This window comes from Salvia splendens, chromosome 3 (genome assembly GCF_004379255.2).
Source record: "Salvia splendens isolate huo1 chromosome 3, SspV2, whole genome shotgun sequence".
Lineage (NCBI taxonomy): Eukaryota > Viridiplantae > Streptophyta > Magnoliopsida > Lamiales > Lamiaceae > Salvia > Salvia splendens.
In genome coordinates, this window is record NC_056034.1 from 24,796,196 (window position 1) to 24,816,013 (window position 19,818).

Consider the following 19,818-nt stretch of genomic DNA (forward strand, 5'->3'; position numbering starts at 1 on the left):
CATAATCTTGGGTATGGATTGGTTAGCGGAGAACCACGTTACCCTTCATTGTAGAGAAAGGGAAATTTCGTTTGAAACCCCAGGAAAAGAGCCGACGAGGTTTTACGGAATCTCAATGAACCGACGCAAGTCGATTGTCTCCGCGCTGCAAGCCACTACAATGATGAGGAAGGGATGTCCAGCGTACCTTGTTTATTTGAATGGGGAGGAGAAGAAAGATAGGAAGATAGAAGATGTGGCGATAGTGAGTGAATATCCCGATGTCTTCCCCGATGCATTGCCGGGACCCCCACCCGACAGGCAAGTAGAATTCACGATCGATCTGGAGCCCGGATCGGCACCAATATCCAAAGCACCTTATAGGATGGCGCCAAAAGAGTTGGAGGAGCTTAAGGTGCAACTGCAAGAGCTACTGGAGTTGGGATTTATTAGACCTAGCGTGTCGCCATGGGGAGCACCAGTTTTGTTTGTAAAGAAGAAGGATGGATCGATGAGGATGTGCATCGACTATCGAGAGCTAAACAAACTGACGCTGAAGAACAAGTATCCACTACCAAGGATAGACGACTTGTTTGACCAACTTCGAGGGGCAGGAGTCTTCTCTAAGATGGATTTGAGGTCTGGGTACCATCAGCTGAGGGTTCGGCGAGAAGATGTACCCAAGACGGCTTTTCGAACAAGATATGGTCACTATGAGTTCGTTGTGATGCCTTTTGGACTGACGAACGCCCCGGCAGTGTTCATGGACCTTATGAACCGCGTGTTCCATCCATTTTTGGATCGGTTTGTCCTAGTTTTCATCGACGATGTGCTCATTTACTCAAAGAACGTGGAGGAGCACAAAGAGCACTTGAGAACCGTCCTAGCAACTCTAAGGGACGGGAAACTATATGCCAAGTTCAGTAAATGCGAGTTTTGGCTCAAGGAAGTGAACTTTCTTGGACATATAGTAACCTTAGATGGAATTCGTGTAGACCCGGCCAAGGTGGAAGCTGTGCAGGAATGGAAGTCACCTTCTACACAAAATGAAATTCGAAGCTTTTTAGGACTGGCGGGCTATTATCGAAGGTTCATTGAGGGATTCTCGAAGATAGCAAGGCCAATGACTCAACAACTGAAAAAGGGAGTCAAGATGAATTGGACACCAGAGTGTGAGGCGAGCTTTCAGTTGTTGAAGGAGAAATTGACCACCGCACCAATTCTAGCTGTGCCGGAGTCAGAGACTGACTATGCGGTGTATACAGATGCGTCGAAGGTGGGGCTTGGATGTGTGCTTATGCAGAAGGGGAAAGTGATTGCATATGCATCGAGACAATTGAAGCCCCATGAGCTGAACTATCCGACACATGACTTAGAACTGGCAGCCGTGGTACACGCACTGAAGATCTGGAGACATCATCTCTATGGAGTCCGTTATGAGATATATACGGACCATAAGAGTCTAAAGTACTTCTTTGAGCAAAAGGAGTTGAACATGCGCCAACGTAGATGGCTCGAGTTGGTGAAGGACTACGATTGTGGTATAAACTACCATCCGGGAAAAGCAAACGTAGTGGCCGATGCTCTTAGTATGAAGTCTCAATCTCAGCTGGCCACCTTTCTTACTACCGAGGTGAATCTAATCCAAGAGTTCAGTAAGATGCGGTTGGAAGTAGTGAGAATGCCCGAGACTGTGGAAGGAATAGTAGCCACGTTGGTGATGGAACCCGACTTAAGAGCCAGAATTGTGGAAGCTCAACGGCGAGACACGTTACTAGAGCAGATTCGCTCAGAAGTGAGGACGGGTGAACTCGAAAATTTTCGTGAGGCAGCGGATAATGGTCTCACATACAAGGGAAGGTTGTGTGTGCCTAAGGACGAAGGCCTGAGGAAGGAAATCATGAGAGAAGCACATGAAACCCCATACGCTGCTCATCCAGGAAGCACCAAGATGTATCAAGACATGAAGAGGCAATTTTGGTGGAACGGTATGAAAAAGCATGTTGCAGCATTTGTGGAGAGATGCCTAGCATGTCAACAAGTAAAGGCGCTACACCAACGGCCCTATGGGAGATTGCAACCCCTCGAGATTCCAGAATGGAAGTGGGAACATATTGCAATGGACTTTGTGTCAGGACTGCCAAAATCCCAGCGAGGAAACACTGTGATTTGGGTGATTATAGATCGTCTCACCAAATCTGCTCATTTTGTACCGGTTCGTGCTACCTATGGATCCAACCAGTTGGCTAAGATATATGTGCGGGAGGTTATACGTCTGCATGGAGTACCAGTGACAATTACATCCGATCGCGATGCTAAATTTACTTCTAGATTTTGGACGAGCCTGCAGCGCGAGTTGGGGACTAAGTTGAATTTTAGTACTGCCTTCCACCCACAAACCGATGGGCAGTCAGAGAGAACGATACAGACCTTAGAAGATATGCTGCGAGCCGTGGTGCTAGATCGAGGCGTAGGTTGGGAAGAAGTGTTGCCATTGGTGGAGTTCGCTTACAACAATAGTTACCAGGCGACTATCAACATGGCTCCATATGAGGCATTGTATGGGAAGAGGTGTAGATCACCACTTTATTGGGATGAAGTGGGTGAGAGAAGAGTGCTTGGACCAGACTCTGTGGAAGAAATGATAGAGATTGTTCGACAAATCCGTGGGAGGATCAAGGAGGCGCAGGATCGACAGAAATCATACGCCGATGCTCGGAGGACCGATCTACAATTCGAATCTGGAGAGAAAGTTTTTCTGAAAGTTGCCCCTTCTAAAGGAATAACTCGATTTGGAGTGAAAGGAAAGCTGAGACCCCGATTTATCGGACCGTATGAGATTTTGGATAGAGTCGGTGCGGTAGCCATATAGATTGGCTCTACCACCAAGCTTTGGGAATGTGCACAACGTCTTCCATGTGTCACAATTGAGGAAGTATGTGTTTGACCGGCCACTCACATAGTTCACCAAGAGGAGATGATGATCCTAAACCCCGACCTAAGTTATGAGGAGAAGCCCGAGGCTATTTTGGATCGAAGGGTGCAAGAATTGAGGAATAAGTCAATTGTTTCGGTGAAAGTACGATGGAGGAATCATGGAGTCGAAGAAGCAACGTGGGAATTAGAGGATAAGATGAAAGATAAGTACCCAGGTTTGTTTGAGTGATCTAGGAAAATTTCGGGATGAAATTTTTATTAAGGTGGGAGGAATGTAATATCCGAATTTTTTTTTTAAATTAAGGAGTGAATTTTTGTGAATATCTTGTTTAAGATATGGTTTGGTAAGTCTTTTTTGATTTATATTGTTTTTGTGGATATGGTTTTTACCTAAGCAATATGTAATTGGGATAATTAATTAATCTATGAAATAAAATCCTAATTAACAAAGTAAATCTCCCTCTCTCCCTATCTCTCTCTCGGTTTCTCTCCCTCACCCCCATTATTTTCTCAACCTCTCCCCACTCCCACATAACCGATGCACTTTCTCCTCTCTCAATCTCTCCCCCTCACCATCGCTCTTCTCTCAATCTCTCTCTCACAAGCAATCAATCTCACTCAATCTCGCGGTTGTTAACTTTCGTTGTGAATCGGAGTCGGAGGAGAAAGTAAAACGTTCGAACTACGATTGAACTCTCCGGGAAAGGTAACCCAAGACCCTAACTCATGCTAATTTCGAAAACACATGCATATAGGACGAATTTGAGTTGTTTAGATGCTGAATAGGACTTGTGGTTATGTGTTGGTGTTGAGTATGTTTTTGGTTGTGACTGACAGTGGGTTCCGAACTATTTTTGACGAATCAAATGATCTCCTTTTGGTACGAAATTTTAACTGTATAAACCTTGGTGTGTCTTCTGTGTGGTGTTAAAATTTCAGCTTCATTGGAGGTCGGGTGATTTTATAATGATTTTTGTAAGTAAACTGCTCAGTTCTGCGGGATGTACATTTCTGGGTGATGTATTTATGTGCAATGGGTGTGAATCTGGGTGTTTTGATATTGTGATGTATGTGGGTGTGTTTGGCCAAGGGATGGCTTGGAGGAATCAGCGTTTGGTTCGAGTGGTTTGTGTGTGTTGGCCGAGAGTTTTAGGGTTTGGCCTAGGGTGGTGTTGTGGAGAGTTTTGGAGGTTTGATCTCATATTTTCGGGTGTGTTTTGGGATGTAGAATGTGTGTTGTGAATGTCGTATAAGGTTTGAGAATCGTTGGTTGGGGGAAAGTAGGTGTGTGCATGTGCCGAGCCAGGTGCCGAGACAGGCGGCCGAGGTACCGAGCCAGACGCCGAGACATGTGCCGAGCCAGGTGCCGAGACATGTGCCCGGCCAGGTGCCGAGACAGGCGGCCGAGGTACCGAGCCAGACGGCCGAGACATCCGGACGAGGTGCCGAGCCAGGACCGAGCCAGGCGGCCGAGACAGCCGGCCGAGGTACCGAGCCAGGTGGCCGAGACAGTCGGCCGAGACACCGAGCCAGGCCGAGACGCCGAGACAGCAACCGAGCCAGGCTCGGCCAGGACCGAGACAGCCGGCCGAGGTACCGAGCCAGGCCGAGACGCCGAGCCTTTTTCCGAACCTTTTCCGAGCTAAGTGAGCCGTTTGTGCAGTAAGGGTATGCCGGGGGTGTGAGAGTTGTGTGTGTGTCGTGTGCGAGTCGTGTGCGTGTCTTGGGTACGTGGTATGCGTGTCGGGTGCGTGCATGGTGTGTTTCGGACGTGTGTTTCTGTGTGCTTGACTTATAGGATGTTGTTAAGTGTGTGTATGTGTAACGTGCTAGATATTGAAGTCATCCACGTAGAAATCATGCATTGTCGTTTAAACCTCGTCTTCCTGGACTCTAATCGTGTTATTTGTTTATCTTTCAAAAAGGGTGAACTTTTGCGAGGCAATTGTGGTTGAAGAAGGAAACTGTTTAAAAGTTAAGCATTTGAGGTGGGCTTTCCTATCCTACTATACTGTGGGATATCTTTAATACGGACTTGGTTCCGGAAATGTTTTTATGGAGGTGAACTGTTTGTCTTGCCAACTGTTTTACTTTGAAACCTATCTGAAGTGGTTTACCACATATGTTTAATCGAATTAGGGTCTGTAGGGCTGCGAACCCTCAGGCTAGTGTACACGAGACCGGGAGCCATCTGAGAGCAAGTTGGCCGGTCTAGTTGACCTGGGGTGTGGCCACGCCCCTTGTCACCCGTTGGATCAGATAGTGTATGATGGTGGAAATAAGGGTGGCAATATCTGAAAATGACTGCGCAGTCGAATTTGTGAAATATATTTTAGTGTACTTGGGTTATTTTCTTTACACTCAAAACCCCAAGGTTGCACTGTTATGGCATGACAAACTATGATTTTGGCGTGTGTCCACTGAGTGCATCAAGTACTCAGCCCTGCATGTTGTTTTCTTAATGTGCAGGTTGAGCGGCGATGGGGATGACGGATGTTGAGCAGTTAAGGTCAAAAGGTGTCTCACTTGGTTTCCGGATGGTGTCGTGTCGTCATACTCGACATTATCTACCTCTTGGTCTTTCCGCTGCTTTGTAATCCGATACAATGTTTTTATTTAACTCTGATTACTTTAATTACAGTAATGTCGTCACAGTACAATGTTTTGAAGTGAACTCCCTTCTATTAAATGTTTTGGGTCAAGTATTCTTGTCCTCCCCCTTTCTTCCCCGCTTCTTTATTCCTCCCCTAGTCGCGATCCACCGTGCTTCCTATCCTTAGGAAATGCGGGCGTGACAGAAGTAAAATCAGAATAAGAGTGATATGTTTTGTGAACAAGAGTGAAGTAAAATCAGAATAAGAGTGATATGTTTTGTGAACAAGAGTGAAGTAAAATCAGAATAAGAGTGATGTGTTTTGTGAACAAGAGTGAAGTAAATTCAGAATAAGAGTGATGTGTTTTGTGAACAAGATTGAAGTCAAATCAGAATAAGAGTGATGTGTTTTGTGAACAAGAGTGATGTAAAATCAGAATAATAGTGACGTGTTTTGTAAACAACAGTGAAGTAAAATCATGGTAAGAGTGATGTGTTTTGTAATCAACGGTGAAGTAAAATAATAATAAGAGTGATGTGTTTTGTAAACAAGAGTGAAGTAAAATCAAAATAAGAGTGATGTGTTTTGTGAACAAGAGTGAAGTAAATTCAGAATAAGAGTGATGTGTTTTGTTAACAAGAGTGAAGTAAATTCAGAATAAGGGTGATGTGTTTTGTGAACAAGATTGAAATAAAATCAGAATAAGAGTGATGTGTTTTGTGAACAATAGTGATGTAAAATCAGAATAATAGTGACGTGTTTTGTAAACAACAGTGAAGTAAAATCATGCTAAGAGTGATGTGTTTGGTAATCAACAGTGAAGTAAAATCATAATAAGAGTGATGTGTTTTGTAAACAAGAGTGAAGTAAAATCAAAACAAGAGTGATGTGTTTTGTAAAAGAATAAGAATGATGTGTTTTGTAAACAAGAGTGAAGTAAAATCAGAATAAGAGTGATGTGTTTTGTAAACAAGAGCGAAGTAAAATCAGAATAAGAGTGATGTGTTTTGTAAACAAGAGTGAATTAAAATCAAAATAAGAGTGATGTGTTTTGTAAACAAGAGTGAAGTAAAATCAGAATAAGAGTGATATGTTTTGTGAACAAGAGTGAAGTAAAATCAGAATAAGAGTGATGTGTTTTGAGAACAAGAGTGAAGTAAAATCAGAATAAGAGTGATGTGTTTTGTTAACAAGATTGAAGTCAAATCAGAATAAGAGTGATGTGTTTTGTGAACAAGAGTGATGTAAAATCAGAATAAGAGTGATGTGTTTTGTAATCAACGGTGAAGTAAAATAATAATAAGAGTGATGTGTTTTGTAAACAAGAGTGAAGTAAAATCAAAATAAGCGTGATGTGTTTTGTTAAGAAGATTGAAGTCAATTCAGAATAAGAGTGATGTGTTTTGTGAACAAGAGTGATGTAAAATCAGAATAATAGTGACGTGTTTTGTAAACAACAGTGAAGTAAAATCATGCTAAGAGTGATGTGTTTTGTAATCAACGGTGAAGTAAAATCATAATAAGATTGATGTGTTTTGTAAATAGGAGTGAAGTAAAATCAAAATAAGAGTGATGTGTTTTGTAAACAAGAGAGAAATAAAATCAGAATAATAGTGATGTGTTTTGTAAACAAGAGTGAAGTAAAATCAGAGTAAGAGTGATGTGTTTTGTGAACAAGATTGAAATAAAATCAGAATAAGAGTGATGTGTTTTGTGAACAAGAGTGATGTAAAATCAGAATAATAGTGACGTGTTTTGTAAACAACAGTGAAGTAAAATCATGCTAAGAGCGATGTGTTTTGTAATCAACAGTGAAGTAAAATCATAATAAGAGTGATGTGTTTTGTAAACAAGAGTGAAGTAAAATCAAAATAAGAGTGATGTGTTTTGTAAACAAGAGTGAAGTAAAATCAGAATAAGAGTGATATGTTTTGTGAACAAGAGTGAAGTAAAATCAGAATAAGAGTGATGTGTTTTGTGAAGAAGAATGAAGTAAAATCAGAATAAGAGTGATGTGTTTTGTGAACAAGAGAGTGAAGTAAATTCAGAATAAGAGTGATGTGTTTTGTGAACAAGATTGAAGTCAAATCAGAATAAGAGTGATGTGTTTTGTGAACAAGAGTGATGTAAAATCAGAATAATAGTGACGTATTTTGTAAACAACAGTGAAGTAAAATCATGGTAAGAGTGATGTGTTTTGTAATCAACGGTGAAGTAAAATAATAATAAGAGTGATGTGTTTTGTAAACAAGAGTGAAGTAAAATCAAAATAAGCGTGATGTGTTTTGTTAACAAGATTGAAGCCAATTCAGAATAAGAGTGATGTGTTTTGTGAACAAGAGTGATGTAAAATCAGAATAATAGTGACGTGTTTTGTAAACAACAGTGAAGTAAAATCATGCTAAGAGTGATGTGTTTTGTAATCAACGGTGAAGTAAAATCATAATAAGATTGATGTGTTTTGTAAATAGGAGTGAAGTAAAATCAAAATAAGAGTGATGTGTTTTGTAAACAAGAGAGAAATAAAATCAGAATAATAGTGATGTGTTTTGTAAACAAGAGTTAAGTAAAATCAGAGTAAGAGTGATGTGTTTTGTGAACAAGATTGAAATAAAATCAGAATAAGAGTGATGTGTTTTGTGAACAAGAGTGATGTAAAATCAGAATAATAGTGACGTGTTTTGTAAACAACGGTGAAGTAAAATCATGCTAAGAGCGATGTGTTTTGTAATCAACAGTGAAGTAAAATCATAATAAGAGTGATGTGTTTTGTAAACAAGAGTGAAGTAAAATCAAAATAAGAGTGATGTGTTTTGTAAACAAGAGTGAAGTAAAATCAGAATAAGAGTGATATGTTTTGTGAACAAGAGTGAAGTAAAATCAGAATAAGAGTGATGTGTTTTGTGAACAAGAATGAAGTAAAATCAGAATAAGAGTGATGTGTTTTGTGAACAAGAGAGTGAAATAAATTCAGAATAAGAGTGATGTGTTTTGTGAACAAGATTGAAGTCAAATCAGAATAAGAGTGATGTGTTTTGTGATCAAGAGTGATGTAAAATCAGAATAATAGTGACGTGTTTTGTAAACAACAGTGAAGTAAAATCATGGTAAGAGTGATGTGTTTTGTAATCAACGGTGAAGTAAAATAATAATACGAGTGATGTGTTTTGTAAACAAGAGTGAAGTAAAATCAAAATAAGCGTGATGTGTTTTGTGAACAAGAGTGAAGTAAATTCAGAATAAGAGTGATGTGTTTTGTTAACAAGAGTGAAGTAAATTCAGAATAAGGGTGATGTGTTTTGTGAACAAGATTGAAATAAAATCAGAATAAGAGTGATGTGTTTTGTGAACAATAGTGATGTAAAATCAGAATAATAGTGACGTGTTTTGTAAACAACAGTGAAGTAAAATCATGCTAAGAGTGATGTGTTTGGTAATCAACAGTGAAGTAAAATCATAATAAGAGTGATGTGTTTTGTAAACAAGAGTGAAGTAAAATCAAAACAAGAGTGATGTGTTTTGTAAAAGAATAAGAATGATGTGTTTTGTAAACAAGAGTGAAGTAAAATCAGAATAAGAGTGATGTGTTTTATAAACAAGAGTGAAGTAAAATCAGAATAAGAGTGATATGTTTTGTGAACAAGATTGAAGTCAAATCAGAATAAGAGTGATGTGTTTTGTGAACAAGAGTGATGTAAAATCAGAATAATAGTGACGTGTTTTGTAAACAACAGTGAAGTAAAATCATGGTAAGAGTGATGTGTTTTGTAATCAACGGTGAAGTAAAATAATAATAAGAGTGATGTGTTTTGTAAACAAGAGTGAAGTAAAATCAAAACAAGAGTGAAGTAAAATCAGGATAAGAGTGATGTGTTTTGTAAACAAGAGCGAAGTAAAATCAGAATAAGAGTGATGTGTTTTGTAAACAAGAGTGAAGTAAAATCAAAATAAGAGTGATGTGTTTTGTAAACAAGAGTGAAGTAAAATCAGAATAAGAGTGATATGTTTTGTGAACAAGAGTGAAGTAAAATCAGAATAAGAGTGATGTGTTTTGAGAACAAGAGTGAAGTAAAATCAGAATAAGAGTGATGTGTTTTGTTAACAAGATTGAAGTCAAATCAGAATAAGAGTGATGTGTTTTGTGAACAAGAGTGATGTAAAATCAGAATAAGAGTGATATGTTTTGTGAACAAGAGTGAAGTAAAATCAGAATAAGAGTGATGTGTTTTGAGAACAAGAGTGAAGTAAAATCAGAATAAGAGTGATGTGTTTTGTTAACAAGATTGAAGTCAATTCAGAATAAGAGTGATGTGTTTTGTGAACAAGAGTGATGTAAAATCAGAATAATAGTGACGTGTTTTGTAAACAACAGTGAAGTAAAATCATGCTAAGAGTGATGTGTTTTGTAATCAACGGTGAAGTAAAATCATAATAAGATTGATGTGTTTTGTAAATAAGAGTGAAGTAAAATCAAAATAAGAGTGATGTGTTTTGTAAACAAGAGAGAAATAAAATCAGAATAATAGTGATGTGTTTTGTAAACAAGAGTGAAGTAAAATCAGAGTAAGAGTGATGTGTTTTGTGAACAAGATTGAAATAAAATCAGAATAAGAGTGATGTGTTTTGTGAACAAGAGTGATGTAAAATCAGAATAATAGTGACGTGTTTTGTAAACAACAGTGAAGTAAAATCATGCTAAGAGCGATGTGTTTTGTAATCAACAGTGAAGTAAAATCATAATAAGAGTGATGTGATTTGTAAACAAGAGTGAAGTAAAATCAAAATAAGAGTGATGTGTTTTGTAAACAAGAGTAAAGTAAAATCAGAATAAGAGTGATATGTTTTGTGAACAAGAGTGAAGTAAAATCAGAATAAGAGTGATGTGTTTTGTGAACAAGAATGAAGTAAAATCAGAATAAGAGTGATGTGTTTTGTGAACAAGAGAGTGAAGTAAATTCAGAATAAGAGTGATGTGTTTTGTCACGCCCGCATTTTCTAAGGATAGAAAACACGGTTGATCGCGACTAGGGGAGGGTTAAAGAAGCGGGGAAGAAAGGGGAAAACAACACAAATCGACAATAGCTCGAAACAAACGGGAATAGCTCAAATAAAATGAGAGTATTATTTCAACAATCAACAACTCCAAATGAAAATATCTCAACAATACACGAACTCAAAAGAAACAATATTTAGCGGAAGCATTCGAGAGAAGAATTATATTATGTATGAAGACACAATATATTCGGAACATTTAAAACAAACACAAATCTTTACAAGCTCTGCTCAACACCCACCGCGCTCGTCACAGCTCAACCTGCACATTTTAAAAAAAGAAATGCAGGGCTGAGTACTTGATGCACTCAGTGGACTCATGCCGAAAACATTTTATAAAAATTATTTATCATGCCATTAACGAGTGACCTCGGGGTTTTAACTTTGAAAGGGCCCGAGTCACTAAAACATCTCACGAACATCATCATCATCATCAACCTCAACATTATCAACATCACCATACCATATCTGAACATACATGACAAGGAATGTGGCCACATTCCAAGCCACTAGACCGGCCAACTCAAAGAGATAGCGCACGATCTACGGGGTGTACACTAGCCTGAGTAGGGACTCACTCCCTAGTCAGACCCGAATTCGATTAACCATACATGGCAAAAGCCACTTCAGATAGGTCCCATAGCAACTCAAAAATATGGCATGACAAACATATTTCGCAAAAATAAATATACTTAGGACATAGTCCTTATTTAAAAAGAAAGCCCACCTCGTTCACTAACTCCTCAATCAACTTTATGTTCCAACCTCAAAAGACGTGCACGAAAGTCACCCTTTTTAAAAGCATGATATACTAAATTAGACTTTGCCAAAAATATCAATTTAAAAACAATGCATGCATTCTAAGTGTGTGCACAAAATATCTTTCATTCTTTCAGAACAAAAACAATTAGCATTACTATTTCTTCCAATCAACACTAAGCAAAAAGCCTAACAATGATTTCCATTACAAACTGCATCTTAATCCTAACAAGAGTTTCCATTACAAACTGCACCTTAATCCAACTATTTAAAACGAAAACTAGTCATCTAGCCATTAATATTATTTAAACCCAAGGCAAAGGCAAACCAAAATATACTCCCTCATACTACACGTCTATACCCCCTTACCCAACACATGTATATGTACATCAAGGAATAAGAGTAAATAATACTCCTAACCAATTACCACACGTCTTCTTCATTAACCCAAACAATTCTCTCTCTCTCTAGTTATTAAAACTTCACTACTCTCTGTCTCTCCCTAAATCTCAGTCTCACACTCTATCTTCACCAAATCAGCGTCTCACTCACTCCTATTCTCCGCCCGTCGAAAACGCTGCACCGCCCCTGCTGCTGTCTCGTCCCGTCTCCGTCGTCGAGCAGCGCCTTTTTGCACAAACGGGAAGTGTTATCCCCCTTTTCCCCATTCTAAAAAATTTTTAAAGATTTTAATTTGTTTTTCATAAGGTTTGAAGAACTTGAATTCGCTCAAAGGGCTTATTACTACTGCAGATAAAAAAAATCGGATCTTGAGCAAATCTCTCAAAAAGGGTTCAAAGTGTTGTTATGATTTTTGTGAGTGAGCTATCGTGAGTGAGGCACTTAAGCCATGGAATTGAGAGAAAAGAATGTACCTCTGTTGCAGGGAGAGAATTTCAGATTTGAAAAAGAAACAACTCGATAAATTCCTCGGCTTCTATTTCAATTGTTAGTTTCTCCTCAACTTTGTTGAATAGACAACCGCGGAATAAAACTGGAGTCTTGAACTCACGGTTTCTCTCATTTTTTTTTCAGATTTTTCGTAGAACGAGGAAACTGATTTCATTGTGGAGTTGAAGGTAATATAAGGATTTGCTTTGTTTGTTGGAGATTTTTAAGGTAGTGGGGATGTTAATATAACCGTGTGATTTTTAATATAGAAGGATTTGAAGTAAAATTGGATTGCAAAATAGAATTAGGAAGAATTTGTTTTAGGCTTCACAAATGACTTCATTTAATTTGAACAATTGGGCTAGACATAGTAGGCCCAATTATTGGATTTAATTCCAAAAGAATTGAAGGAATTTTTTTTCGGCTACACAAACGACGTCCCTTCAAGAACAACTAAAAAGATAGAAAAAGTCGGGGTATTACAATCTACCCATCTTAACAAAAATTTCGTCCCGAAATTTGCTTACATCCTTCGAATAAAAATTTCTCCATTAACTTGTAATCCAATTTGCAAGCAGCTTCCTCGTATCGCTTAAAAATTAATAACTATAGCTGAAATAGTATCATCCCTTAGATTCCTTTTGTCATCAAATTCTCAAACGACTTCCAAGTATTCACGATGTTTCCACATACATCACTTTCACGGTTTCAACGAATTTATTTCTCAGCTCTTGCACAATCCAATGTATGATAGCCTCAACTTTTTTTCATAATTCAAAATATGAGTGCAGGCTATATTGCTCTCGATCGTAGGGCTTCATTTCCTTTCTCTTACGGTAGTTATCAAAATTTTCTCTATAATGTTATTGTATACCACTGTTCGTAAATACTCCGTCTCTCTTTCATTAATCTCGTATCAATCAAGCGCTTATATAGATATTCCGTATAGCATTAAAAGGTTATTGGTCGTAAAAGCATTTTCACCACATTTTGTTTCTTAAGATCTAATATCTAGATGTATAGCATAATGTTCGATCCCTTAGCAGCTCGCTATAAGCGGTATGTAAAGGCTGAAAATTTAACACCTCGTGTTCTTGGTTATATCGATGCCTCTAGTTGGTGTATCACTTTTACGCATGTCTGATTATAGAAACTTATTCCCCGTGTGTATTCGGAAAAAAAAAAAAAAAAAAAAACAACTTCAACCCTTCCTTAAAGCCGAGTATTAAGAACTCAGAAATTAATCAAGTAGTCTTACTTGGATATGAACTTAGTTCAAAATTGTAGCAACACTGCTGAAGGCGTCCTAATCAGAAATGCTGCAGAATTAATCAAGAAAACAAGAGCAACATTTGTAGCTCGACTCTTGTTAATCTCATCACCAACTTGAGAAAATTGGTTTGTAAACAAAGCAAGGACTAAACCCATCGAACTTAACACATCCATTCTGAAAATTAAATGGTTTAAACGGTATCAAATAAAATCCATAGAGCTTGGGAATTTACTTCTGATGAAAGCTTGAAAGAATATGAGATAGGTCATGAAAATAGGATGAGACTGAATTAAGTCTCAAATTCCATAGTAGGCTGCCAAATAAGATATTTCAATTGTCAAATCAAATTTGCAAAATTTCGGCATCAATGAATGATGGCTCAAACATGTCATGACATGAGATGATCAATTGTGGGAGGGTTTAGAAGCATAGACAAATGTCATGAAGTAGCACTGATCATGATTCGACGATATCAGGTTATTGAATAATGAAATCACATCAATGGATTCACAGGTTTGGTACCAACATAAAGTGAACTTTTTAGGAAAATCAGCTAGATCAAACACGTTAAGGAAAAAGAGAACACGATAGCCTTAACTTGGTGTTGCAGAAAGAAAAAATCATTGAGCATGAAACAATATATGAAGTGAAATTGAGCTAAAAAGAATTTCACTTCTGCAAGGAAGAACTTGTTGTATGCATAGTTACGAAATAAAAAGGTGTACAAAAGTTCCAAGAAGAATATTCCATCATTTGAAGAAACATGTATGGGAGATGTGATCATACTGAAGGTCATAACTGCAAACAACTTTAGGAATGAAGTTCAATGACGGAAGCTCATAAGGTCAAAATATTGTCCTTACAAAAGACGAATCAAAGAAGACTATTAATCAAGATGTCCAAAGATACAAAGGTAAGCACCAATTTTCAAGAAATGAAAGTGAGTCATGACTCGATATAGGAAGAGAAATAATGGGTACTACTTGCAAAGCATGAGTCAACCAAGGTGTTTAAATAGACAAGGGCCCACGGTTATTCAATACGTATCGAAAAGAACTTAGAATCCAAGTAAGTACTGTTGATTTAAAATCGTTCATTCTAGCTACGAAGGTCGCACTCGTTCGCTCGTCTTTCTGAGGCCAAACATGGTAACATCGTTCTAAGACACCATGGATTCCAAGTTGATATTCATCACGTCATTACAACAAAATAATTGTAGTCAAAAGCCATATCTTCATAATATTCTTGGCATGTTATAAACGTGCTTCCCGTAAACATTTTAATCATCGTGCTTCTTTGCCTGCTATAAAGGTCGTCTATCGTGTCGCCACTTTTAACAAAATTACGCAAGATAATGCTATATTGATTTGCATGGCGAGTATGATCTCTTGTCATTGCATAGCTACATCACTTAGCATCAGCTCTTCTTGTTTCGCACCTTTTTCGTGTTTGAAGCTTCACTTCGTCTTCTCTATCCTCATCTTCTTGAAATCTTCCTCGTATTTTTATTTTTAATTTCTTTTTATCATTATCATTCACGAAAAACGATAGAAAATAGTAAAATGGTTCACACACTAAGCTTGCTCTAACGTTTCGCGCCATTCCAATGAAATAGCAAAAGTTCCATGGTCCACCGACCTCCATTCGCACTCTCGCTCTCCTTGCCTCGTCGTGCCTTGACACATTAGGGATTCGCCCCACACTTTCAGATTCTCGTTCGTTTTCATCGCTCGGGAAAGTGATGGATAAATTGTCAACTTACAACTATGGTTCGCGCACGTTCCGTCTAGCTTAGTCTTAGGCACTCTAAGTTCACAACACATTTCACCACCTCATAGATCAACAAATATCACATTTAAAGTCATTCATACTTCAACTAACAAGCATAATACACAACATTTCGCTTCCCAAAATACAACGCTTTCACATTTCACATTTACTTTCAAAACAAATATTTTCTCAAAAAATTTCAATATCTCACTTTAAACTTTGAAGTACAAGTTTTAACTCAAAACTCGATATATACTTGAACATCAACTTTCATCTTTCATGTAAAAACAAACAATCCATCGTCTCTCATCAAAACTCGTTCTTTTCTCAAACATCAACAAATACTCTTCTCAACTCGAAATCAATCCCTCATAGAAAGATTCTACTTCCTCCTCTTATAAAAATTTTCTCCTCCTTTCTCAAAAATTTTCTCGTCTTCCTTTCTCCAAAACGTTCTCATAAAAATTTTCACATAAAATTATATTACCTCTTTTTTGGTTGAGCGTGACGAAGCGGGATGTTGAGCCTTCAATACACAATTATTATTTTATCTTCTTTTATTTTATTTTATTTTATTTATTATTTTAGTCTAGCGAAACAAGTCTAGACTAAGACTGAAAAAGACTCTCGGGTCCAGAGCGGAAAGAAAAATTGCTCTGATACCACTCTGTCACGCCCGCATTTTCTAAGGATAGAAAACACGGTTGATCGCGACTAGGGGAGGGTTAAAGAAGTGGGGAAGAAAGGGGAAAACAACACAAATCGACAATAGCTCGAAACAAACGGGAATAGCTCAAATAAAATCAGAGTATTATTTCAACAATCAACAACTCCAAATGAAAATATCTCAACAATACACGAACTCAAAAGAAACAATATTTAGCGGAAGCATTCGAGAGAAGAATTATATTATGTATGAAGACACAATATATTCGGAACATTTAAAACAAACACAAATCTTTACAAGCTCTGCTCAACACCCACCGCGCTCGTCACAGCTCAACCTGCACATTTTAAAAAAAGAAATGCAGGGCTGAGTACTTGATGCACTCAGTGGACTCATGCCGAAAACATTTTATAAAAATTATTTATCATGCCATTAACGAGTGACCTCGGGGTTTTAACTTTGAAAGGGCCCGAGTCACTAAAACATCTCACGAACATCATCATCATCATCAACCTCAACATTATCAACATCACCATACCATATCTGAACATACATGACAAGGAATGTGGCCACATTCCAAGCCACTAGACCGGCCAACTCAAAGAGATAGCGCACGATCTACGGGGTGTACACTAGCCTGAGTAGGGACTCACTCCCTAGTCAGACCCGAATTCGATTAACCATACATGGCAAAAGCCACTTCAGATAGGTCCCATAGCAACTCAAAAATATGGCATGACAAACATATTTCGCAAAAATAAATATACTTAGGACATAGTCCTTATTTAAAAAGAAAGCCCACCTCGTTCACTAACTCCTCAATCAACTTTATGTTCCAACCTCAAAAGACGTGCATGAAAGTCACCCTTTTTAAAAGCATGATATACTAAATTAGACTTTGCCAAAAATATCAATTTAAAAACAATGCATGCATTCTAAGTGTGTGCACAAAATATCTTTCATTCTTTCAGAACAAAAACAATTAGCATTACTATTTCTTCCAATCAACACTAAGCAAAAAGCCTAACAATGATTTCCATTACAAACTGCATCTTAATCCTAACAAGAGTTTCCATTACAAACTGCACCTTAATCCAACTATTTAAAACGAAAACTAGTCATCTAGCCATTAATATTATTTAAACCCAAGGCAAAGGCAAACCAAAATATACTCCCTCATACTACACGTCTATACCCCCTTACCCAACACATGTATATGTACATCAAGGAATAAGAGTAAATAATACTCCTAACCAATTACCACACGTCTTCTTCATTAACCCAAACAATTCTCTCTCTCTCTAGTTATCAAAACTTCACTACTCTCTGTCTCTCCCTAAATCTCAGTCTCACACTCTATCTTCACCAAATCAGCATCTCACTCACTCCTATTCTCCGCCCGTCGAAAACGCTGCACCGCCCCTGCTGCTGTCTCGTCCCGTCTCCGTCGTCGAGCAGCGCCTTTTTGCACAAACGGGAAGTCTCATCCCCCTTTTCCCCATTCTAAAAAATTTTTAAAGATTTTAATTTGTTTTTCATAAGGTTTGATGAACTTGAATTCGCTCAAAGGGCTTATTACTACTGCAGATAAAAAAAATCGGATCTTGAGCAAATCTCTCAAAAAGGGTTCAAAGTGTTGTTATGATTTTTGTGAGTGAGCTATCGTGAGTGAGGCACTTAAGCCATGGAATTGAGAGAAAAGAATGTACCTCTGTTGCAGGGAGAGAATTTCAGATTAGAAAAAGAAACAACTCGATAAATTCCTCGGCTTCTATTTCAATTGTTAGTTTCTCCTCAACTTTGTTGAATAGACAACCGCGGAATAAAACTGGAGTCTTGAACTCACGGTTTCTCTCATTTTTTTTTCAGATTTTTCGTAGAACGAGGAAACTGATTTCATTGTGGAGTTGAAGGTAATATAAGGATTTGCTTTGTTTGTTGGAGATTTTTAAGGTAGTGGGGATGTTAATATAACCGTGTGATTTTTAATATAGAAGGATTTGAAGTAAAATTGGATTGCAAAATAGAATTAGGAAGAATTGGTTTTAGGCTTCACAAATGACTTCATTTAATTTGAACAATTGGGCTAGACATAGTAGGCCCAATTATTGGATTTAATTCCAAAAGAATTGAAGGAATTTTTTTTCGGCTACACAAACGACGTCCCTTCAAGAACAACTAAAAAGATAGAAAAAGTCGGGGTATTACATGTTTTGTGAACAAGATTGAAATAAAATCAGAATAAGAGTGATGTGTTTTGTGAACAAGAGTGATGTAAAATCAGAATAATAGTGACGTGTTTTGTAAACAACAGTGAAGTAAAATCATGCTAAGAGCGATGTGTTTTGTAATCAACAGTGAAGTAAAATCATAATAAGAGTGATGTGTTTTGTAAACAAGAGTGAAGTAAAATCAAAATAAGCGTGATGTGTTTTGTTAACAAGATTGAAGTCAATTCAGAATAAGAGTGATGTGTTTTGTGAACAAGAGTGATGTAAAATCAGAATAATAGTGACGTGTTTTGTAAACAACAGTGAAGTAAAATCATGCTAAGAGTGATGTGTTTTGTAATCAACGGTGAAGTAAAATCATAATAAGATTGATGTGTTTTGTAAATAAGAGTGAAGTAAAATCAAATTAAGAGTGATGTGTTTTGTAAACAAGAGAGAAATAAAATCAGAATAGTGATGTGTTTTGTAAACAAGAGTGAAGTAAAATCAGAGTAAGAGTGATGTGTTTTGTGAACAAGATTGAAATAAAATCAGAATAAGAGTGATGTGTTTTGTGAACAAGAGTGATGTAAAATCAGAATAATAGTGACGTGTTTTGTAAACAATAGTGAAGTAAAATCATGCTAAGAGCGATGTGTTTTGTAATCAACAGTGAAGTAAAATCATAATAAGAGTGATGTGTTTTGTAAACAATAGTGAAGTAAAATCAAAATAAGAGTGATGTGTTTTGTAAACAAGAGTGAAGTAAAATCAGAATAAGAGTGATATGTTTTGTGAACAAGAGTGAAGTAAAATCAGAATAAGAGTGATGTGTTTTGTGAACAAGAATGAAGTAAAATCAGAATAAGAGTGATGTGTTTTGTGAACAAGAGAGTGAAGTAAATTCAGAATAAGAGTGATGTGTTTTGTGAACAAGATTGAAGTCAAATCAGAATAAGAGTGATGTGTTTTGTGAACAAGAGTGATGTAAAATCAGAATAATAGTGACGTGTTTTGTAAACAACAGTGAAGTAAAATCATGGTAAGAGTGATGTGTTTTGTAATCAACGGTGAAGTAAAATAATAATAAGAGTGATGTGTTTTGTAAACAAGAGTGAAGTAAAATCAAAATAAGCGTGATGTGTTTTGTGAACAAGAGTGAAGTAAATTCAGAATAAGAGTGATGTGTTTTGTTAACAAGAGTGAAGTAAATTCAGAATAAGGGTGATGTGTTTTGTGAACAAGATTGAAATAAAATCAGAATAAGAGTGATGTGTTTTGTGAACAATAGTGATGTAAAATCAGAATAATAGTGACGTGTTTTGTAAACAACAGTGAAGTAAAATCATGCTAAGAGTGATGTGTTTGGTAATCAACAGTGAAGTAAAATCATAATAAGAGTGATGTGTTTTGTAAACAAGAGTGAAGTAAAATCAAAACAAGAGTGATGTGTTTTGTAAAAGAATAAGAATGATGTGTTTTGTAAACAAGAGTGAAGTAAAATCAGAATATGAGTGATGTGTTTTGTAAACAAGAGCGAAGTAAAATCAGAATAAGAGTGATGTGTTTTGTAAACAAAAGTGAAGTAAAATCAAAATAAGAGTGATGTGTTTTGTAAACAAGAGTGAAGTAAAATCAGAATAAGAGTGATATGTTTTGTGAACAAGAGTGAAGTAAAATCAAAAT

At 37.1% G+C, this 19,818-nt stretch overlaps 4 long non-coding RNA genes across 4 annotated transcripts; 2 read left to right on the plus strand and 2 right to left on the minus strand.

Moving 5' to 3' along the window:
• Positions 1-10,786: 10,786 nt before the first annotated feature.
• Positions 10,787-12,363, minus strand: LOC121793863. Its single transcript, XR_006049184.1, has 3 exons — positions 12,197-12,363; positions 11,290-11,353; positions 10,787-10,824 (listed from the first exon to the last, which is right to left on the minus strand). It is a non-coding gene; the product is annotated as an uncharacterized LOC121793863 (long non-coding RNA).
• On the plus strand, positions 11,366-12,498 carry LOC121793862. Its single transcript, XR_006049183.1, has 2 exons — positions 11,366-12,269; positions 12,357-12,498. It is a non-coding gene; the product is annotated as an uncharacterized LOC121793862 (long non-coding RNA).
• Positions 12,499-16,222: 3,724 nt separating this feature from the next.
• Positions 16,223-17,798, minus strand: LOC121793854. Its single transcript, XR_006049181.1, has 3 exons — positions 17,632-17,798; positions 16,725-16,788; positions 16,223-16,259 (listed from the first exon to the last, which is right to left on the minus strand). It is a non-coding gene; the product is annotated as an uncharacterized LOC121793854 (long non-coding RNA).
• On the plus strand, positions 16,801-17,933 carry LOC121793853. The gene is made up of 2 exons (XR_006049180.1): positions 16,801-17,704; positions 17,792-17,933. It is a non-coding gene; the product is annotated as an uncharacterized LOC121793853 (long non-coding RNA).
• The last annotated feature ends 1,885 nt before the right edge of the window (positions 17,934-19,818 follow it).